Raw genomic sequence first — 18,737 nt, 5'->3', positions numbered from 1 at the left:
CAAGCAAAAGCTGGAACTGAACTTGGCAAGGGATGCAAAGAATAACGAGAAGGGCTTCTACAGATATGCAGACTAGAAAAGGAAGCTAAAAGGAAGCGTACACCCTCCAGTGAACAATGCTGAAACATGGATGGAGGAGAAGGCTGGTGTACTCAATGACTTTTTTTGCCTCAGTCTTCTACGGCAACACTCTTCCTACATGTCTTGAATGGATGGAGAGCAGGATGCGACTTGAGGAAGCAAAGTGCTTCCCATTGTAAAATCAGGTTCACAAACACCTGATGAACCTGAATGGGGTCCATCAGACCCCATGAGAGGCATCCAAATCCTGATGGAATCAGCTGATTTAATTGCCAAGACATTCTCCCTGATATTTTAAAAGTCATGGTGGTAAGAGGAAGTCCCAAGTGAATGCAAAAAAAGGAAACATATTACCTATTTTTAAAAAGGAAAGAAAGGATGACCCTGAGAACTCCTGATGTGTCAGCCTTACCTCTGTGACTGGGATGATCATGGAACAAGAAGTTATTCCAAAGCACAGTCTACTCTGCTTTCAGGAGAAACCACCTGAAGTGCTGTATCCAGCACAAGATGGACAAGTCACCAAGTTGATCAGAAGAATGGTGCACTTCTCCTATGAGGAAAAGTTAAAAGATTTTGGATTATTCACTGTGGAAAAGGTTTCAGGGTGACCTAAATGTAGCCTACCAGTACCTGAAGGGAACTTTCAGGAGAGATGGGGAAAGACTTTTTACAAGAGCATGTAGTACCAAGACAAGGGGGAATGGGTTCAAACTGAGAGAGAATAGGTTTAGATTAGGTATTAGGAAAAAAATTCTTTATTGTGAGGGTGGTGAGGCATCGAAACAGTTGGCCCAGGGAAACTGGCTGCCTCATTCCTGGAGTAGCTCAAGGCCACATTGAATGGAGCTCTAAGCAATCTGGTCTAGTGAAAGGTGTCATGCCCATGGCAGAATGCTGGAACTAGATGATCTGTACGGTCTTTTCCAATCCAAACCACTCTCATGGTTTCATGATCATGCGTAGGTTTCAACAGGACTTTGGCAAAGTTCCATTGCTGAGATTCATGTAAAAGAGAAACATCTTAATGCCAGGAAACAATGATGTGTAGGCTTGAATTCTAAAAAGTAATAGTCTATAATTCACATGAAATCTGGAAGTATATTCAAGCTTTTTAATTAAAGCTGCTAATTTATAAAATGGATTTTCAAACAGTGTTATTGTTTTGATCTTTATTTCTGAATGACAACCACAGAGTTTCATTTTAAAGCACAAATTATATAGAAAAATATTTCAATAAATGAAATGTGAATGCTATTATCAGTGAACAAAAGCATGTTATACAGTATGAAATAACTAGGATAACTATGGGGATAACTGTCATCTCATAAGCAGCAACCAGCTGGAAGCAAGACGATGTTTCGGTCATTTGAATGACAAAATTTCAATGCCAAAACAAAGGCAAAGAAAGGAACAGTTCCAGCAGGACTAGCAGGAATCATATGACGTCTCAGTCATGAGAATACAATGGGCATTACACTGGTAATTAAACGTGAATTCACAAAGTGGTAAATACGAATATTCTGATGGCCTTGTTTACAAGGCTCAGTGAGTGATCTCCTCTGAAGTTAATGCAACAGTACTCCACATAAGTAAATTGTTCAGAATAGAATAGATGAATAGTAGGCATGATTTGTTTGTAAATAATATTAGTTGTTGGCAAAAAAATTCCCAACATGTTCATTAATGAACATTAAGGATCAGGAGTGTTTGGATAACAGAGAAAGCTGTTAGGACTTTGTTTATTTCTGTTGTTTTATAGTGCACTTCAGTCACACCATTTGTAAGATTTTAATCTTCAAGGTCCCATATATTTATGCAAAATATATTAATTCATTAATTATTAATAAAGACAAAAATGTGATCCTGTAATCATTAACAAATTGAAACAGTATCTTTTTTGTCTTCGAAAATTAAGATGCAGATGAGTAACTAGTCAAAATCTATTATCCTACATTTTAATATGAGAAGTGTTACCATGGTGATTGTAATCTTGCCATAAACCTACAAAAATGCATAAAATTCTGTCCTCACACTTCATGCCTGAATCATAAAACTATTCAAATGACTTAACAATAATTTTACTGTGTTTTTAAGTGGAACAGAGCTAAATTTTATATTAGTAAGATATCTTTACTGTTTTTAGCTTGTCAATAATTGTGATAGTCATATCCTCATAGTTTGTGTTAACAATTTTTCTCCCTTTTTTCATTTAGCACAATTCTTTCCCAACAATTGTCTACTGAGATGGTTTTTAAATATGGCTCAGTGTATGATAATAAAGCCACTGGAAGTGATTTGATCTCATGCAATTTCTGATGATGAAAACTTAAATGGTTTAAATTAATCTTTTTTTTCTGCTTTTTTATTTTCTTTGTGTTGGATGGAAATGTTACATTTAAATCCAATGAGCTAGAACTTAGATTGCTTCTTTAGACAGATGAAATTAAACCAATCTTCAATGATTATGTGAAAAAAATCTGTGAAGATGATATGATTTTAAATCAAATTTTCATGCACATTTCAATTATATGCTAAAAATTCCATTAAATTTTCTTCAATATGTAACATGGAAACAAGTTAGAATATACTATTATAGAGCAGAACCACAAGGGATCCCTAGATCTATCTGGACATGTATTTCTGTATGGTGTTTTTTGTGTATTTTTGATCAATGGATTTTTTTTCTCCCACTAACTGATATAATCTTTTAAAGTGAATGGACGATTTTAATGTCAGAATAAACTCTCAGTAGAAAACTTTTCAAAAGATAGATGTTATCTAATTAATAGTTCTATTTCATTAATATTTGCATTATAGATACATAGCTTTGCTTTTTTTGCTCATACGAATGTTTGAGATGAGGCTATTGAACACATTTGAAAAGTCTTTTGCTTCCCTTCTGTTCCGTCTCTTCTAATTAATTGGGCTCTACACTGATTTTCTTAGATAATATTTCTGTGTTTAATGATGCAGAGAAAAACTGATGATAGTTTACTTTTAATACCTAGTTCTCATAGGTTTGTTAACAGCAATGTCTGCAGGACAAGAGATGCACTCAGGGGAATGGAATATCATGAAATGTGATGGATCTACAAAAATTATTTTTATTCATTTTTAAAAATTTATCCTCTTATTATACATGCAAGTTCAAACTCTGCAGAGAGTAATTAGAAGATTCTCAGACTATTCAACATTTGAGTTTAAATTTGAGGCAGTTAATACAACATTAGCAAGGGCCTCAATGTCCTATAGAGCCATGAAGAAGCAAGTAAAAGTGTCCTATGAAAAAGTTTTTAGTGTGCACCTACATATATAACTGGGATTACTCTGCTAGGTTCTTACAGGTTTGAGGTCTGGAAAGAAGTTCTATTGTTTCCCCAGTGGAGAGGTGAGTGGATTTTAGGATTCGGAAATTTTGAGAGAAAAGAATATGTTTTCCTTTTCCATAGGAACAACTTTAGAAAAAAATAAGTGAGATGTGGTAATCATATGCTTTTATTTCCTGTAGAAATTATGTATTTTAAATGGAAATGCATATAATTAGCTGATAGATAAAGGAAAAATACTTTTTTTAATGCTCAATTACAGCATTTTTTTTCTGAAATTAGGTACATCAGTTAGGAAGAATGAAGTTCAAAAGGTATCATATGTCCAAGTTTATTTTTTTTACTATAATTTTCATTATTCAAGAGAAATTTAATTTATTTTTTTATCATTATTTAATCTAAGGTACCAATGAAGATGTATGCAGCCAATCACTACCTCCCCGTCATTGAGAAGGAGAATCAGAAATAAAAGGTAAACCTTGTGGATTGAAATAAGAACAATTTATTACCTGTAAAAAAAAAAAAAATTGCTACTAACAGGAGCCAAGAGAAATGAGTGATGCAGAGTTCACTATCCACAGAGTGATGTCCAGCCCATCTCCAACAGTGATCAGTCCCCCTTCCAGAGAACTGCTTCAGGTTTTATGCTGGGGACGATGCTCTGTGTCATGGAGCTCCCCTTTGCTCAGCACAGGTCAGCTGTCCCGGCCATGCCCTTCCCAGCCTTTTGTGCACCTCCTCACTGGCAGACACTAACCACTGCTTAGCAACAGCTAAACCATGTGTGTTATATACACTATTCCCATAGTGAATCCAAAACACGGCCCTGCACCAGCTACTAAGAAGACAATGAACTTTCTCCCATCTGAAACCAGGATATTTTTATTAGTGTATACAATGTAAGTTTTGAAATTTTATATGGTTTTATTCTAAACACTCACTTTCTTATTTTCTGAGGTTCTTTAAGTAGTTTATTTACCATCTAAACTGCAGTATCAGAAAAAAATAAGCTTATACATAACTATATGCTTTAAATCAATCCTCTGGTATTCCTAAGAGGAAATTCCTAAAGCTGCATTGCCAATATGCGTTGTTTCTTATGTTTCAATAGCAATTATATTAATTTTAAAGTGAAGATAATAAGGTCTTGATTGTCCTGTTTATACTTTTATGGATCTGTTTATTAAATCTGACTTCATTAAAGTTTAAATTCATTGTTCAATTAATCATTAGTTAAAGCAGGACAATGAAAATTATTAGGATGCTCCAATGGCAAATTAATAGTTGCAATAGGCAGAATACAATCTTATTGTCATGGTTATTAAAGCTCATGCTGGGTTGGAAAATCCAGATGTTGGTCTTATTCACATGAGAACATTTACAAATGTGATTACCCATACAAACAAGGATTACAATGACTAAACGATTAAATGACTGTTTACTGAGTATTGCAATAACAGATATAAAGACTATGTATTTGCCTAGGCACAAAATGTATAATTATATAGATACTCTAATAAAGATTATAAAGCAAAAACATAGATAAGAGACACAGGAGCTAAACAAAAAATTTTTAATATATTCCTCAGCAACTGTCTAAGTTTATATGACAAAATGTTACAATACAAATTTTAGGATACTTTTTTATGAGGACTTCCTTAGGTCGCTGATAGTTGTATTATTCTGTAAGGATTCAGAAATAATGTAGACTGAATAAAAAGTTAAATACATTTGACACAGAATATCTGGGAGAACCTTTCTTCAAAATAATAATAGTAATTGAGAGAATTATCTATATTTTAAAAATGTACTGCCTTGTGTGAAACTTCTTTATTGTGTAAGCAAAAAATGCCATTAAAGCATGTACATCTATCTATTCATGCATCTATCCAAACATTACTAATCAACTGTTTTATTTAGTTTTGTAGTAATGTATTTGTAAATATCAGTGAATGAATGAAAAACACATTAAAACCTATTAAAGAAAAGGGGTGTCAATGAATATTTCACTAAATAGAAAAACTATTAATTCTTTTGTCACTATTAAGATGGAAGAAAAAATAGAATTTGATTGCTAAATCCCAGATGAGGTCTCCCAGATGAGAGACTATTGTGTAGGTTACAATGGTCTCAGAGAGTGTAGCAAGAAGTTTGTGATTAATTTAAAACTATTGTTTTCCCTCTCTTTTCTCTGTTTTGGGTGACTAAATTCCATCTGGCAATTAAAAGAAAAAAACAAGAAAAAAGACACAATGCGTCTGGTTCTTGGAGCCAAATATAAAAAGTCATCAAGTGGCTGTGATTGTTATGGTATTATTTAAATCACGCCAACTGAGGATCTATTCTACTCATTTATGCCTGTAGCCCTTGCAGTATTTAAAACAATCAAACACCCCAATCAGTCATCACAAACTTTAAAACATTCACACCTTAGATGTTATGTTTCCTGTCTGCTCCTGAGGCAGTTGTACCTCTGGTTAAGCTTCCTTTGGAATTATGGTATTTAGACACTCAACAGCACAATCAGCAACAACAAAAGCAGAAACTCATGAGGAAACACAGGACAAGAAAGTATGGGATATAATCTAAGCATTGAGCACTCTGCACTGGCCACTCTGCATGAGACTTTAGAACGTCTGATGCACCAGTAACTGCAGTGCTCAGCTATGGCCTGCAGAGACTTGGCAAGTTGACTCTTGTTGGTTTCTGCTTCTTTTTCTGTCTAGAAAGAGAAAACTGCACAAATAACTGAAGAATAAGAAGAGATCCTAAAGATCCCAAACCTCTGAAATAAGGAACACTAAGATTTCAGAAGTGCAGCTGCATCTTTATGCCAAGCAGTGTTAGATTTTATAATACATTTATCATCTCAATATGTTTCTGTAATACAATGACTCCCATCAGATTCTGATATAGTAAGTATTTATATAAAGCAGAAAGGACAGTTTAATTTATTTGTCATTCCACATACTAAGAAAAATGTTTCTATGTCATGATTAGTTGTACATAATGTAATCTAATTAAAACCCACAGTTATGCCAGCACCTTGAGCATATTCCTAATCTGCAGAAAATGCCAGTTGATCTTCTGGCAAAATAAATCATTCAGAGACAATATTACAGTAAAACAATTATAAAACATGATCTCTGAGAAACAATCAGCTTTGTTTAGATGAGAAAAGACTGGGAAGAAGACAGTAATAGCTTTGCAATATATCCAATGTCTTCATAAAACCAACAGTAAAAACTAGTTCTTGTGCGCTGTGTGTGCTTCATTGAAGTAGTTCTCATTTGAGAGACATGACCTCTGTTTTCAGAAGTCTGAATCTAGTGAATTCTGACATTGCTGGGCAACCAAAACATGATTTTAACTCCTTCACTATACCTATGTCTGTTACTTAACACAAGAAATGGTTTAAAATTACCATAAGACAAAATGACACCAGTAAAATGTTAGTGAGCATGATTGACAATAATAAAAATACACCCTATTCAGATTTTATTCTCCTCAAAGTAACTTGGATGACCATCAAACATAAAAATTGCAAACAGTTTGGAAATAAGTAAATAGGTGTTGTGGTGTGTCTTTATATTCATAAGAGCTGGATTGAGATAGTTATTTTATTAATGTTAGTTAGGTTAGAATGTTATGTTCCTTATACCCCCCCATTTCTTTCCCTCATAGTTGGTTTAGCCCAAGTTGTTGACCCCAAAAGTTCCGGCCAGGTGGCTCCCCAGTTATCTGTCAATCTCCTCACTCCTCCCTGCTCTTTCCTTGTATGGTTCTGCCACCACCCCTCCAGCTGTCAATCCTGTAACCACCCCCAGTTTCTTCCAGAAGTGTCTGTGTCAATCACCCCAGTCTACCTTGTCTATCTGTTCTCTGATTTTGTACCCACCCCTGTCATACTGTCATTGGTTATTCTGATCTATGTACCCCCTCATAGTTTATCCCTAATTGGACGGGGCAGGTTTACACCCCTGTCCATCCACTCCATATTTAAATTGCTGTAACCCCTGATTTTGCGGGCACTCGTCTCTGCTCCCAGCCAGAGGAGATCCTTTGTCCTGGCTTCACCGGGGGAATAAAGACTCTTTGGGCACACAAACCACTGTCCATTCCTTCGTCTCCTCAACGCCTCTCAGCGTCTGTTGGCTGTGGAAGCTGTGTGACCCACGCCGCAGCGCTCAGCACTACCAGGGTGCCTGGAGCCATTCCCCGGGGGTGGCCACTCTCCTGGTGGCCCCTGGCCTTACACGAGGGGTGCTAGCCAGCGAATTTCATCTGCTCGTGGCCATAGCAGGTAGCTGCCACAAATAGGCCAGATTCTTCTTATGCAGAAAAGGTAGATAGCTACTATGAAGAATGGACAAGATATTTTTCAATTTAAGGATAAATTTGTACTTGCAGCAGATATCAATAATGCATATCTGTATTATCTACAGCTATACCTATATCTATCTATAGATATGCATAATATATACATTTCAAGATGGTTTTAAAAGCATCAGTCATTTTGTATTTGTGATGCAAATGTAAAAATAATGTAAAAAGAATTTAAATTCATTCCAGTAGAGAACTTGTGTTCATTTCAGGATTTCTGTCTTTCTCCTTTTAAAACTATCTGTCACTACCTCTCAGCTTAAGTTTGATGAGTGCAATTTTATTTCTAACAGATTTAGTAATATACATTGAAGTAAAATACAAATTTATACACAGGAGGTTTTTTGTAGGATTTTTTTGGGTTTTTTTTCCCAAATGTTAAATGTTTTATTAACATAGTTTTCCTTTAGTTATTATTCTGATTGTCTGGTTCTTCACTATTTTATTTTGTGATTACAGTTTTAAGCAGGATTTTTACCTCTTAAAATTCTAAATGAAATGTGTTACTTTGAGATCTAAATTTCTCTGGATTCGATTGCTTCCCAGCTGAGATCTAGGGAGGCAGTCTGTGATGCTTATATAATGAAGAGTTTTATCACTGTGCTGTTTTCTCATTACCACTGTTGTTGGCACTTCTAAGTGAAAATAAATTTGATGGTAATGATAGAAATACATGTAAGCCCAGTTCTGCTGATTCACAAGATTTCATGCCTGGGCCTCAGGTATCACTCTATGTCTACCCTACTACAAGAGTTTTTATTTAGGAATCATCAACAGTTCAGTATTACACATTTTTCTTTTCATTACTATAAACTAAAGTTTAAGTAAAACAATTTTAGGCAATAGTTACTTGTTGGCTGGACAAATGCTATCACAGTTATCAAAGTCAGGTCAGACCAATAAAAATCAATAGCCTTTTGCTAGTATTGAGAGAAATAATATTTCCTATGCTGTATGATGCCAGAACAGGAGATTAAATTGAAAAAAAGTTTTCATGCTACATTCCCTGTTACTTGCAGTTTTTAAAAATACTCAAATTTATTTTTTATCTGCATAAACTGGGTAAAGACAGATAAAGATATTTGATAAAAATTGAACTTGAGAGTCTTGAACAAAAAGGAGACTGAGAAAAGAAAGAATATGATAAAGAGAGATCTATTTTTTTTAAAGACAAACACTACAATCAAATTAGAAATTAATGACTAAGCCTTGGCATCAAATTGATGCTGTATTGTTTATAGAAAGCAGGAATTGCCATATTTTGAATTACCTATAATCCCTGGTTTTGTCCTTTAATATTATGTATATTTCCAAAAGCCTTAATATTTCTTTTCTTCTTAAAATTTCTTTTACATTTTCTATTATTACTGATGAAAACCAAAGCCTTATACTTACCTCGTTCACAAAATGTATCATTTTTCTCTCTCTTAAATATTCTGGTATATTTGTAGAGAATGCATGTAAACATAACACTGAGAGCATGTAATATGAAAGTAACTCTTCAGTATTGCAGTTATAATTTTTAGACAAAAGCACTATTTGTGAGCTTGTGCTGGGAACAAAATGTAATTTATATGCATTTTGGCAATCAATTTTCCATCTGAAAACCAGTCAATAGCTACTTTAAGTTACTGATTTTTTTTATGATGCCACATAATACTAATGAGCGTAGTGTTTCTTCTTTCACATCAATCACTTTGGAAATTCATAAGCAAGTAAGCTATATTTCTATATGTGCTACAGTTTCGTTAGTTATCATTAAACAATTTAAATTACAGAATTAAACATATGAAGGAAGAGCACATCAACATTGTTTTGGGTAGTGGTGATTTCAAGAACATTAATAAAGGATCAACATAAATAATGTTTCTTCCTTAGCCCAAGACAAAATAAACATATTTGGTTTATTTATTGAATGTTCAGTGTCTGAGGTAGCTTTCATATTAAGGAAAAGAGAAATGGCACAGAAGAATAATTACGTTTAAAAGCCACTTCATCAAATGCAGAATCAATAATTCTTCCAGTGGGAGACTATCACAAAAACAAGATGGGGAAAAATAAAATCACAGATTCCATTTCCATGCCTTAGTTTCTTACTGGCAAGGGTGCTCTCTATGTCCCTTCCAAATTCCTTATTTTTTCCCCTTTTTAAAAATATATTCAACGTGTTAGAAAGGGATGGAAGAGAATCCTAATCACAAAGTAAAAATTAAATCATACTATGTCACAAAGGGATGTCATAACAGTATAATTATACTATTGCCCTGCACATAATATTATAATTTCAAGGCTATGTTAAGGTATTGATACCAAAGAATAAATAATAAAAACCAAGTTTTGAACCTATTTATTGAAGTACATGTATATCCTAGTTCATGAGGCTACATCAGGTATTTTTGCTCCTAACTTGAAAAGAGGTATAAGATGCAATTTTCTTCTTATCCTTAATCGGATTTTACAGAATGGGAAATTTTTTGACCTTATTCTAGTAAGATTAGGTAAAATTTAGTCTGTGATAGAACAGAGAAAAAAACATATGCTGTACTACATTTTAATTAAACTGGAAATGTTTAGTTACATTGAATCTGGTTTAGTAGGGAGAAATATTTCTTAAACCTTTGGAACATTTCAGAAAGCAATTGTATTTATTTTATTAATTTTATTTGTCCATTTTTCTGTCTTAAAGGAATAGATAATACAGACAAGTATGTCCCACATGTTTAATTTTCTATATTTTATCCTTTTTAAATGTAGCTGCAATACAAACTGTTCTATAGCAATGTTAAAATCACAATAATTTACTTGGAACAAGTTGCTGAAGATAATTATTTTGCTGAAGTTCATAAAGAAAGAATTAAGTGAGTTGCGCATTGCTACATGTTTGTGTATTATTTAATTTTTGTACCTGAATTTTCAATGGTGACCTTTTTTGAGATATAGAATGGAATTTCTGCTTACAAGAACTGTCAGACTAATGGCAATAGAAGCACATGTTATGCAACAGCAGTGTCAAATCCTTGACTCCTCTGTTCTAAGGAACCTCACCTGTCCTGGAGATTGCTCAGTGAAGTGAGATCATTTTATGTTCATAACCATTCCTATTTAGGGTCTCTTTATATTGTATGTTATTTTTTCCAGCCTGCTAATCATTGTTTTAAATCATTTCTCTTGTAAAAATAGTAATGCTACATATTAGGAGGGCAGTGGATCAAAACTGCCTATTGAGGACCTGTGAACCTCCCATAAAATAATAAAAGACACCATAAAAGTTATGCTGGAATTGTATGTGAGCTGATAGCGTGAATAATGAAAGAACTCATAGCTAACACTTCTATCCAAACTGTTTAATATGATGCTTATTAAAACAGACACTGCAGATTTACACTAAGAATTTCATAATATACCTTACTGCCAAATTTAAGATTATACTCCTAGATTTACAGAGAAAATATAGAAATTAAAAAGGAGGAAATTTTCATGGTATTTTTCTAAAATGCTTCTGGTTTCTTATGCAGATGAAGGTAGGCATAAAAAACTCCAGAATTTCTTTGAGTCATACAGAAAATGATATCAGGAAAAGATTTTAAATTTTACAATGCTTTGAAGACTTACAGTGTTTTTGCCTTAGCCAACAGCTAGTAGATTATCAGCATCCCAAACCAAAGTTCTACTGCTCTGCTGGCACCCGAAAAGTAGCAGGAATGGTTTAGGTTATAAAACTAGACAGAGGAAAGAAACCTAAATTAAGAGGTCAAATACACAATTAAATCAATATACACCTGGGTAAACACAAAACTCTTCCCCCTACTCTCTCCCCCTTAGAGTAAATATCATTTAAGGGAACAAAAATAAATAAAAGAGGTAGGTCATTGTAGACTACCACTTAGTTCAGGTGAGCTAAAAAGCCCAATAAACTGAGTATAAATAAAATTCCTGAGTTAGGGTTTAAAGAATAAGTAAAAGACATAGTAAAATGTAAAGGTGGTGCAGTAGAATTGCACATATAAGTTTGTATGGAATTTGAAAAATGTCTGTGTAAAAAAGTATATAGAGTTCGATCCACTCAAATTCAAGAAAAAAAAAAAAAAGAAAAAAATCACTAATATTGCAGGTTGTTTCATTAGGGAAAGAATATTGAAGGCAAAGTTTGCCATGAACATGGAGAGCAGAAGAAATTTGATTTAATAATGTAGTAATAACTAGTAAGCAAAAAAGCTCAGATGTGTAGAGATGGTTCATATGTGCTTGATGTGAAAAGTCTAGGAGGGATAGTCATTAAGTGCTGGAACTCAAAATGTCTCTCTGTCATTTTTAGAGGTTCCAGGCCTTGGTCAGAAGCATTTTAGACCCTGGCAGGCAGCTGCAAGCAGCTGTGATTTTGAGTTTGAGCCATGGAATGAGTTACCAACTTTGGAGGTGGAACAAGCAGTCACAAAGGGTTAGATAGTATAGTAGAAGTAGTTACAAAGTAGAGGGGAAAATTTTTTAGTATTGTACAGGGGGGTTTTAACACTTGTACAGGGGTTTTTTACTTTGTACACGGGGGTCAGAAGTGCTAAGATGGAGGAAAGTGGGCTGATCCTGTTCTTACTCCTTCTTCTTCCTTGCCTCCATGTTCTTGGTGATGCTGGCACTTATGGATTGGTTTGGAGTAGAAAAGCACCTTGTAACATAGGTAGTAGGTATTGGGGAAAACATGTAAACATACAACACATAATATATCATATAAAAGATAGCAGCAGCCCTGGGCTGGGGGAGAGAAGAAGAAGACAGCAGACAGAGAGGATGTCAGGGTGTGTGTGTGTCTCTGCCCAGGCTGCTGATCAAATAGCCGCAGCCTGCACAGACAATCTTTTAGATAACTCGCAATGAACTGCCTTGAGACCGAACAACAAGAGGCTGCAGAGTTTTTCTTTGGAAGCACGGGTTGGAGGAGAGACTTTACCACCACACGACACCCCTGACTAAGCCCGGGGTTCTCACAATTAAGTACTTGCAGGAAGACAGTTCTTTGAACAGATTATTTTATATTTCTTTATAAGGACTGAAAAATGGCAGATAACAAATAAAAGGAAGGCTGGACAAAACTGATCTGACATTATGGAGCCCTATCTTTTGATAGACAATGTTCATAAAATTGAAAGCACTTTTTGATGCATAAATAATTGTAAAAATATTAGTCATTAAAAAAAAAAAATTGTTCATCTATTTCACCCTAGAGGGATGCTTTAACACAGCAATAGCAACTTCAGTAAATACATTTATTTAATTATAAAAAATAGACTGTGCAAGAATCAGAGTAATTATTTTCTAGAATACCTCTGATATGAGTCAGGTAAAGATAAAGAAAATTCCATTCAACTAACTCTTTTCCAGGTTACTGGTGATAGAACTCAATAGAAGAAAAAATCCCAAGAATATACACAGAATGGGCTTCTTCTCAGGAAACTGATCTGCAATACTGGAAAAGCAGCTATTAAGGAGAAGGATGGAGAAGTATAACGGAAGAACACAAATTTGAAAACATCTCTACTCAGTAACCCACTTCCTGCTCTCATTTGTTAGTAAAATATCCAGGACCTCAGAGTAGTTTAATCCATGAGACTTGAACTCCCCACTGGTTTTAACAAATTCTGATATTTATAGTCAATCTACAGCAAGTTTCATCTAACCCACATAATCTTTAGCAAAACAAACAAACAAAAATATAATTAAAGCCATCAACTAGATATTTCACTCAAATAATATGTCCAATGTGCATCACACATTTGTTATAATATCAGACATATGTTCAACTATTAAAAAAAAAGTACATAATATGATGGAAGTTTTGTAATATTGGCAGTACTGAGTTTCTGTTGAGAGAGCTATAGATTTTTTTCCCCCTATCAAGCAATCTCCAAAGCATAAGTTCTACTTAAATGAAAACTATAGCGAACTTTCTTGGTTAATGAGATTCCATGTTAATCCCCCATGCTGCAAATCAATTATTTAAAGCCTTTCACAGCTAATGAATCATATAGTACTTTCTGATTAATGCCAACAAGCTAGTTGTAATTCAGTGAGGCAATCAACAGTCTCAACCACTGTTTTAAGAATACTTCTATGTGGCTAAAGAAGAAATAACACAAAATATTTTAAAATATTTTTTCATAAGAAAAACACAGAACTCAAGCTGCATATATTGTCATGCTTACTAGTAAAAGACTAAGAGCTGTTATATGTTAATTGCAAATTCTGCAATGCAATAGGCAACTATCAATGCTAAGCATTTTTCAGAAAACCTTTTCTACAGAAGCATATATTAATTATTCTGACTGTTTCTCACTAGATGTTGATGAAATAAAGTACTGATACTATAGTAGAAATATTAACTCTTCTGGATATTTTATTAATTTAAGTAATGTAAGTATGTTGTTTCTCAGCTTATCTGTGATGCACTGTGATTGATAATCTGCAATGGACTGAGTGAGATGTTCTTAGTAAATGTTTGTAGCAATGGTATGTTATTGAGGAAAGTAGTTTGAGATAGTAAGGAAAAAAGATAACATGGTAAATTACTATCATCCAGGGAACAACAACAACAACAACAAAAAGTGGTAAGATCTGTCATTTAATAGAAAAGTATTTAGCTACTGTGCTGGTTTGGCTGGGAAAGAGGTAAATTTCTTCATTGTGGCTTTTATGGGGCTATGTTTTGGGTTTGAGACCAGAACAGTTTTAATAACATAGAGTGCAGACCACTTTGTGGGGTGTCTGATACATCTAGAATCAATTGCCCTAGGGGTGGTAACAGAGCCCCACCAACTTCCTTGCCAGCACGGCAGTGCCAACAGCAGAAAAAAAGCTTTGGCGCTCTGTTAAGCCCTGCTCAGCAAGAACAAAATTGTCACTACATTATCAACTCTGTGTTCAGAGCAAATACAAAACACAGCCCCATACCAGTCACTATGAAAAAAATTACTCCAGTCAAAACCAAAACATGGGGTAATGCAGATATGTTTGGGAAAAGTAATAACTCAGATTTCTCTGGAAGCCAGTTTTGCCATAAACCAATTTAAAGTCAGAGGCGTTGGACCTCTTCAGGGTCCTACGCAGAAGGATAGCATGGGAACACACCCTAGATGTAAGAGGGGTCCAAGAGAGCTGGTATTTCAGGACCACTTCCTCCTGTCTCAAGTGCACGGATGTGCTTGAGCAGGAAGGTTAAATTAGACGACTTCCACTGATTCCCTCCAATCTTGTCCAATCTGTGCTTTTGTCATCTGTACAGAGATCAGCTTTTATGAATAAAATGGCAAGATGGGCATCATTACATTGTAATAGCTGTAATCAATATAATAATAGCTACATCTCTACTAACTTTCCAAAAGGAAACACGTTACCAGGAACTTGACAGTTCTGGGGTGTCCTGTCCCTCTGTAAAAGGGGAGTAGGGGTCAATTCTTTCTCATAGATTTCTCATTCGAAAATAAAGCACAAACGCGACAGTATTTTATCTGAGAACTCTTTATTGAAGAGCTCCTACCAAGGTGTGCTAGAAAGTGGAGCAAAGCGGAGACCAGAGCGACAGAGACACACGCAGAACGGGCGGCCCCGCTGCGCGGGGCGCGCTGCCGGCGCCGCTCGGCGGGCGGAGCGCGCGCGCCGCGAGCTGCGCGGAGCCCGCGCGGCTGCCGGGGCGGGCCGGGCGCGGCTCCCGAGCGGCGGCGGCCGCGGGGCCCTCCCGCCCCCGGAGCAGCGGCCGCGGGGAAACAGCGGAGCGCCGCGGGGCCCTGCGGCCGAGCTGCCTCGGGGAAGCGGCGAACGGGGCGGGGCAGGGCCGGGCAGGGCCGGCAGCCAGGGAAGGAGCAGGACCGCGGGGAGGAAAAGGCCGGGGGAAGGAGGGGAGCGAGCCGAGCCCCGCTCCCGCAAGGAGCCCAAACAGAACGAGCCCGGGTCGCGGCGGCGCCTTCGCTGGGTTCGTGTGCTGAAGCTCCTGCCATAGCCCGATTTCCTGGGCATTTCCCCCGGGCACAGGGCCCTGCCCGCCGGCAAGGGGGGCCGCTGTCGGCCCGGGCGCGGCAGCTTTCTGTGCCCCGCTCGGCTGCCGGGCGGAGCCTCCCGGGGACAGCGCTGCCGGCACGGCACGGCCCGCGGGCAGCGCTCGCCGCGGGTGCGGCACGGGCTGCGGCGTGGGCAAAAAACGATTGGCCCCTCTCATAGGGTTAATAGAAGTTCACGAAATCTGAATGCCCAACCAACATTGATTTGATTTCAATCTTGGAGTAGTGATTATTTTTTTAATTTTTTTTTCCCCAGGGAATGAGTGTTACAAACAAAGAAACAATATAATAAATTAAAATAGTTCCTGAAAGTCACATGGAAAAGAAGTTTCCTGTACCCCTTCAAATCAGTGAAATATGATATTGCACGTAACAGTCCAAGAAAATAAAGTCACAGAGGCAAAACATTAACAAACCACAAAAAACCCCAACAAAATCAAAACCACCAAAAAACAAAATAAAAGGGAAACAGAATAAAGACTAGAACTGTATGTAATGTTGGATTTACCAGGATGTGAATTTTGTCTTTTACTTGATTTTGGAGAAACAAAAAAATGAAGGTATTAGACATACATAGATCACAGTATGGCCAGCAATAATGATTTGTTTATGATGAATATTCAACTGATACAAAGTATGAAGACTATGAAACTATGAAAATATTGATTACAGGGCATTTTTATTTTTAAAAAATTGTATTTTTATATGACTATAGGACACTTGCACTTTTTAGTAGGAAATACGTTTGTATTTTAAAACAAACAGATACAAATATATAAACAAATGAAATATCTTTTAGTGATGATTATGAATAGACAATCCTGTACTTAATGTAAAATATTTAAGAGATTTTGGTTGAATTTTGTGCAACTTTGTCTTTTTCAGAGAAGGACCTAAAAAGGAAGCACAATAGATGAAAACTCTTCCCAAAATGTATCTTAGGCAGGTAGCTAGGAAATAGCCAATGAATTTCTTAGAAAGAATCTCCCAGATACCTGAGTTCTGTTCTAAATGTGCACTAATTCATTATTTCCTGTTACTATTCAGGAAGAGGCAAGCAAGAACATTATGCTTTTAGCAAATTCGCAATTGTTTTGTGCATGCATGTCACTAGTGGCTATTTGAACCTTATTGCTGTTTTCCTTAGTAAAGTAGGACAAATAAAAGCAGTAGTGGTTCCATCATCTTTTGCAGAATTGGTAATGTTTAGGGCAAATGTCAAAGAAGATCTGAGTAAACTTAATCACCACAGCACAAAGGAGTTAATCTCCCATGTCACTTATGATGATAAGATCCATAGGACATTCAGTCTGGGGGTACTTCTATCTCTGGAACCAACAGCTGTGGAACTGGGATGAGCAGAATGGTAATCAAGGTGGAGGAGCATCAGTCTGGTGTCTAGTACTACTCCCATATGGAAGTTAACAGCTTGGCTGTGATATCTGCACCAAAGGATTATTTCTGTCTTGCAACAAATTGTTCTGGAGATTCAAAAAGAGAAACAGTGTAGGAAAATACAGAAAAGATAGTCTATAAGAGGTCTACACATTGGCTGTGTCACTTACACTTGAGAAAAACACAGTTACTAGCTCCTAGATAGCCCAAAGACTGCAACAGGGGGAAAAAAAAAAAGTACAAATGAAAGATTATGAAAAGCATTAAGCATTTTAATTAAAAAAAATGAAAATATTAAAAGCACTTTTTTTAGTGATATTTGTCCTCACATTATTTTTCTAGTATTTTAAAGTTTTCTACTGAAATTATAACACCCTTTGAAAAAGAAGGAGTAAATCTAATTACTTATTTTGAAAGATATCTCTCTTTTTCATGCAGTTAGAAAAATATTTTAAATCAATTATTTAAATATTATCAAAATAATAATAATGACAGGTATTTTTTGGGTATTATTCACAAAGGGATTTGAACTCAGATATTAAGTACGCTAACATTTATGAGTTAATGTAAAAAAGAATTCCTTCCTTCCCCTTAAAAGTCACTTATTGTGCATTTGACCTTCTGAAGAAATCTGTTATTACAGAACCAACATTAGTGTGAGGATAATGATTACTATTGCAGTTAGGGTAGCTCAGCAAGATCGCAAATAATTGAAACTTCAGTAGTGTATAAAATAAAATGAGCTTGATTCATTCTATGACCATACAGGAAACAAGGTGTTTTCTCCTCTGCAGTGAATATCTTATACATAAAACCGTGCCACAAATGCAACCTTTTAGAGGATTCCGACTTTTTTGCCCTGACAAATTTTTTATAGCTCCAGATCCTAGCACTTTAAAAAATGAGTTATTCCTGTGAGGGTGAATATTTTAAAGTATATCTAGATGGTGATGGTGTGGGAGGCTTGACATTCTGAAGTTTCTGCTGACCAGGCAGTAATTTTCAAATAACTTATTAAAATAATTTAAACTACTAGATTGAAGGACAGAGAAGGACCCACCAAAAAAGTTACTGAAATGTAAGCTTAAATGGGGTGAACATAGGGACAGAAATTCTTTAAGAGCTGTTTTCCCCTAGGATTTAATACTGACTTGCCATATTGTATAAAAAATGTGATAGGTGTGTTATAAGGAACAGCTCCTACAGGGTGACTTTTCTGGAACTGTCAAGATCTGTGTTTTGATGAATATAACTGGGACAGCTTCTTAACATCATGTGAAGTTTTCACATAATCCATGGGTTTGCTTTACTTCCTTTTTATCATAAAACAAAAAACTCAAAACAGTCATATGACTACTTTATGTGAATGATAAATTATTTACATACAATTAAAATGTTCTATTATTTTTTGCTCAACAATCACTTATTATTAGCATTCAGATGAATACATGAAATAAACTAAAACTATTTCTTGTTATTTGGAATCGTGTACCTCTGTATGTGT

At 35.7% G+C, this 18,737-nt stretch overlaps 1 long non-coding RNA gene across 1 annotated transcript; it reads left to right on the top strand.

Moving 5' to 3' along the window:
• The first annotated feature begins 278 nt into the window (after positions 1-278).
• On the top strand, positions 279-13,573 carry LOC146767554 (uncharacterized). The gene is made up of 2 exons (XR_014954756.1): positions 279-4,309; positions 13,170-13,573. It is a non-coding gene; the product is annotated as an uncharacterized LOC146767554 (long non-coding RNA).
• The last annotated feature ends 5,164 nt before the right edge of the window (positions 13,574-18,737 follow it).

Source organism: Lonchura striata, chromosome 4, assembly GCF_050655825.1.
Source record: "Lonchura striata isolate lonStrDom1 chromosome 4, ASM5065582v1, whole genome shotgun sequence".
Lineage (NCBI taxonomy): Eukaryota > Metazoa > Chordata > Aves > Passeriformes > Estrildidae > Lonchura > Lonchura striata.
Note: the sequence above shows the minus strand (reverse complement) of the source record. Positions and strands in the feature narration are given on the sequence as shown.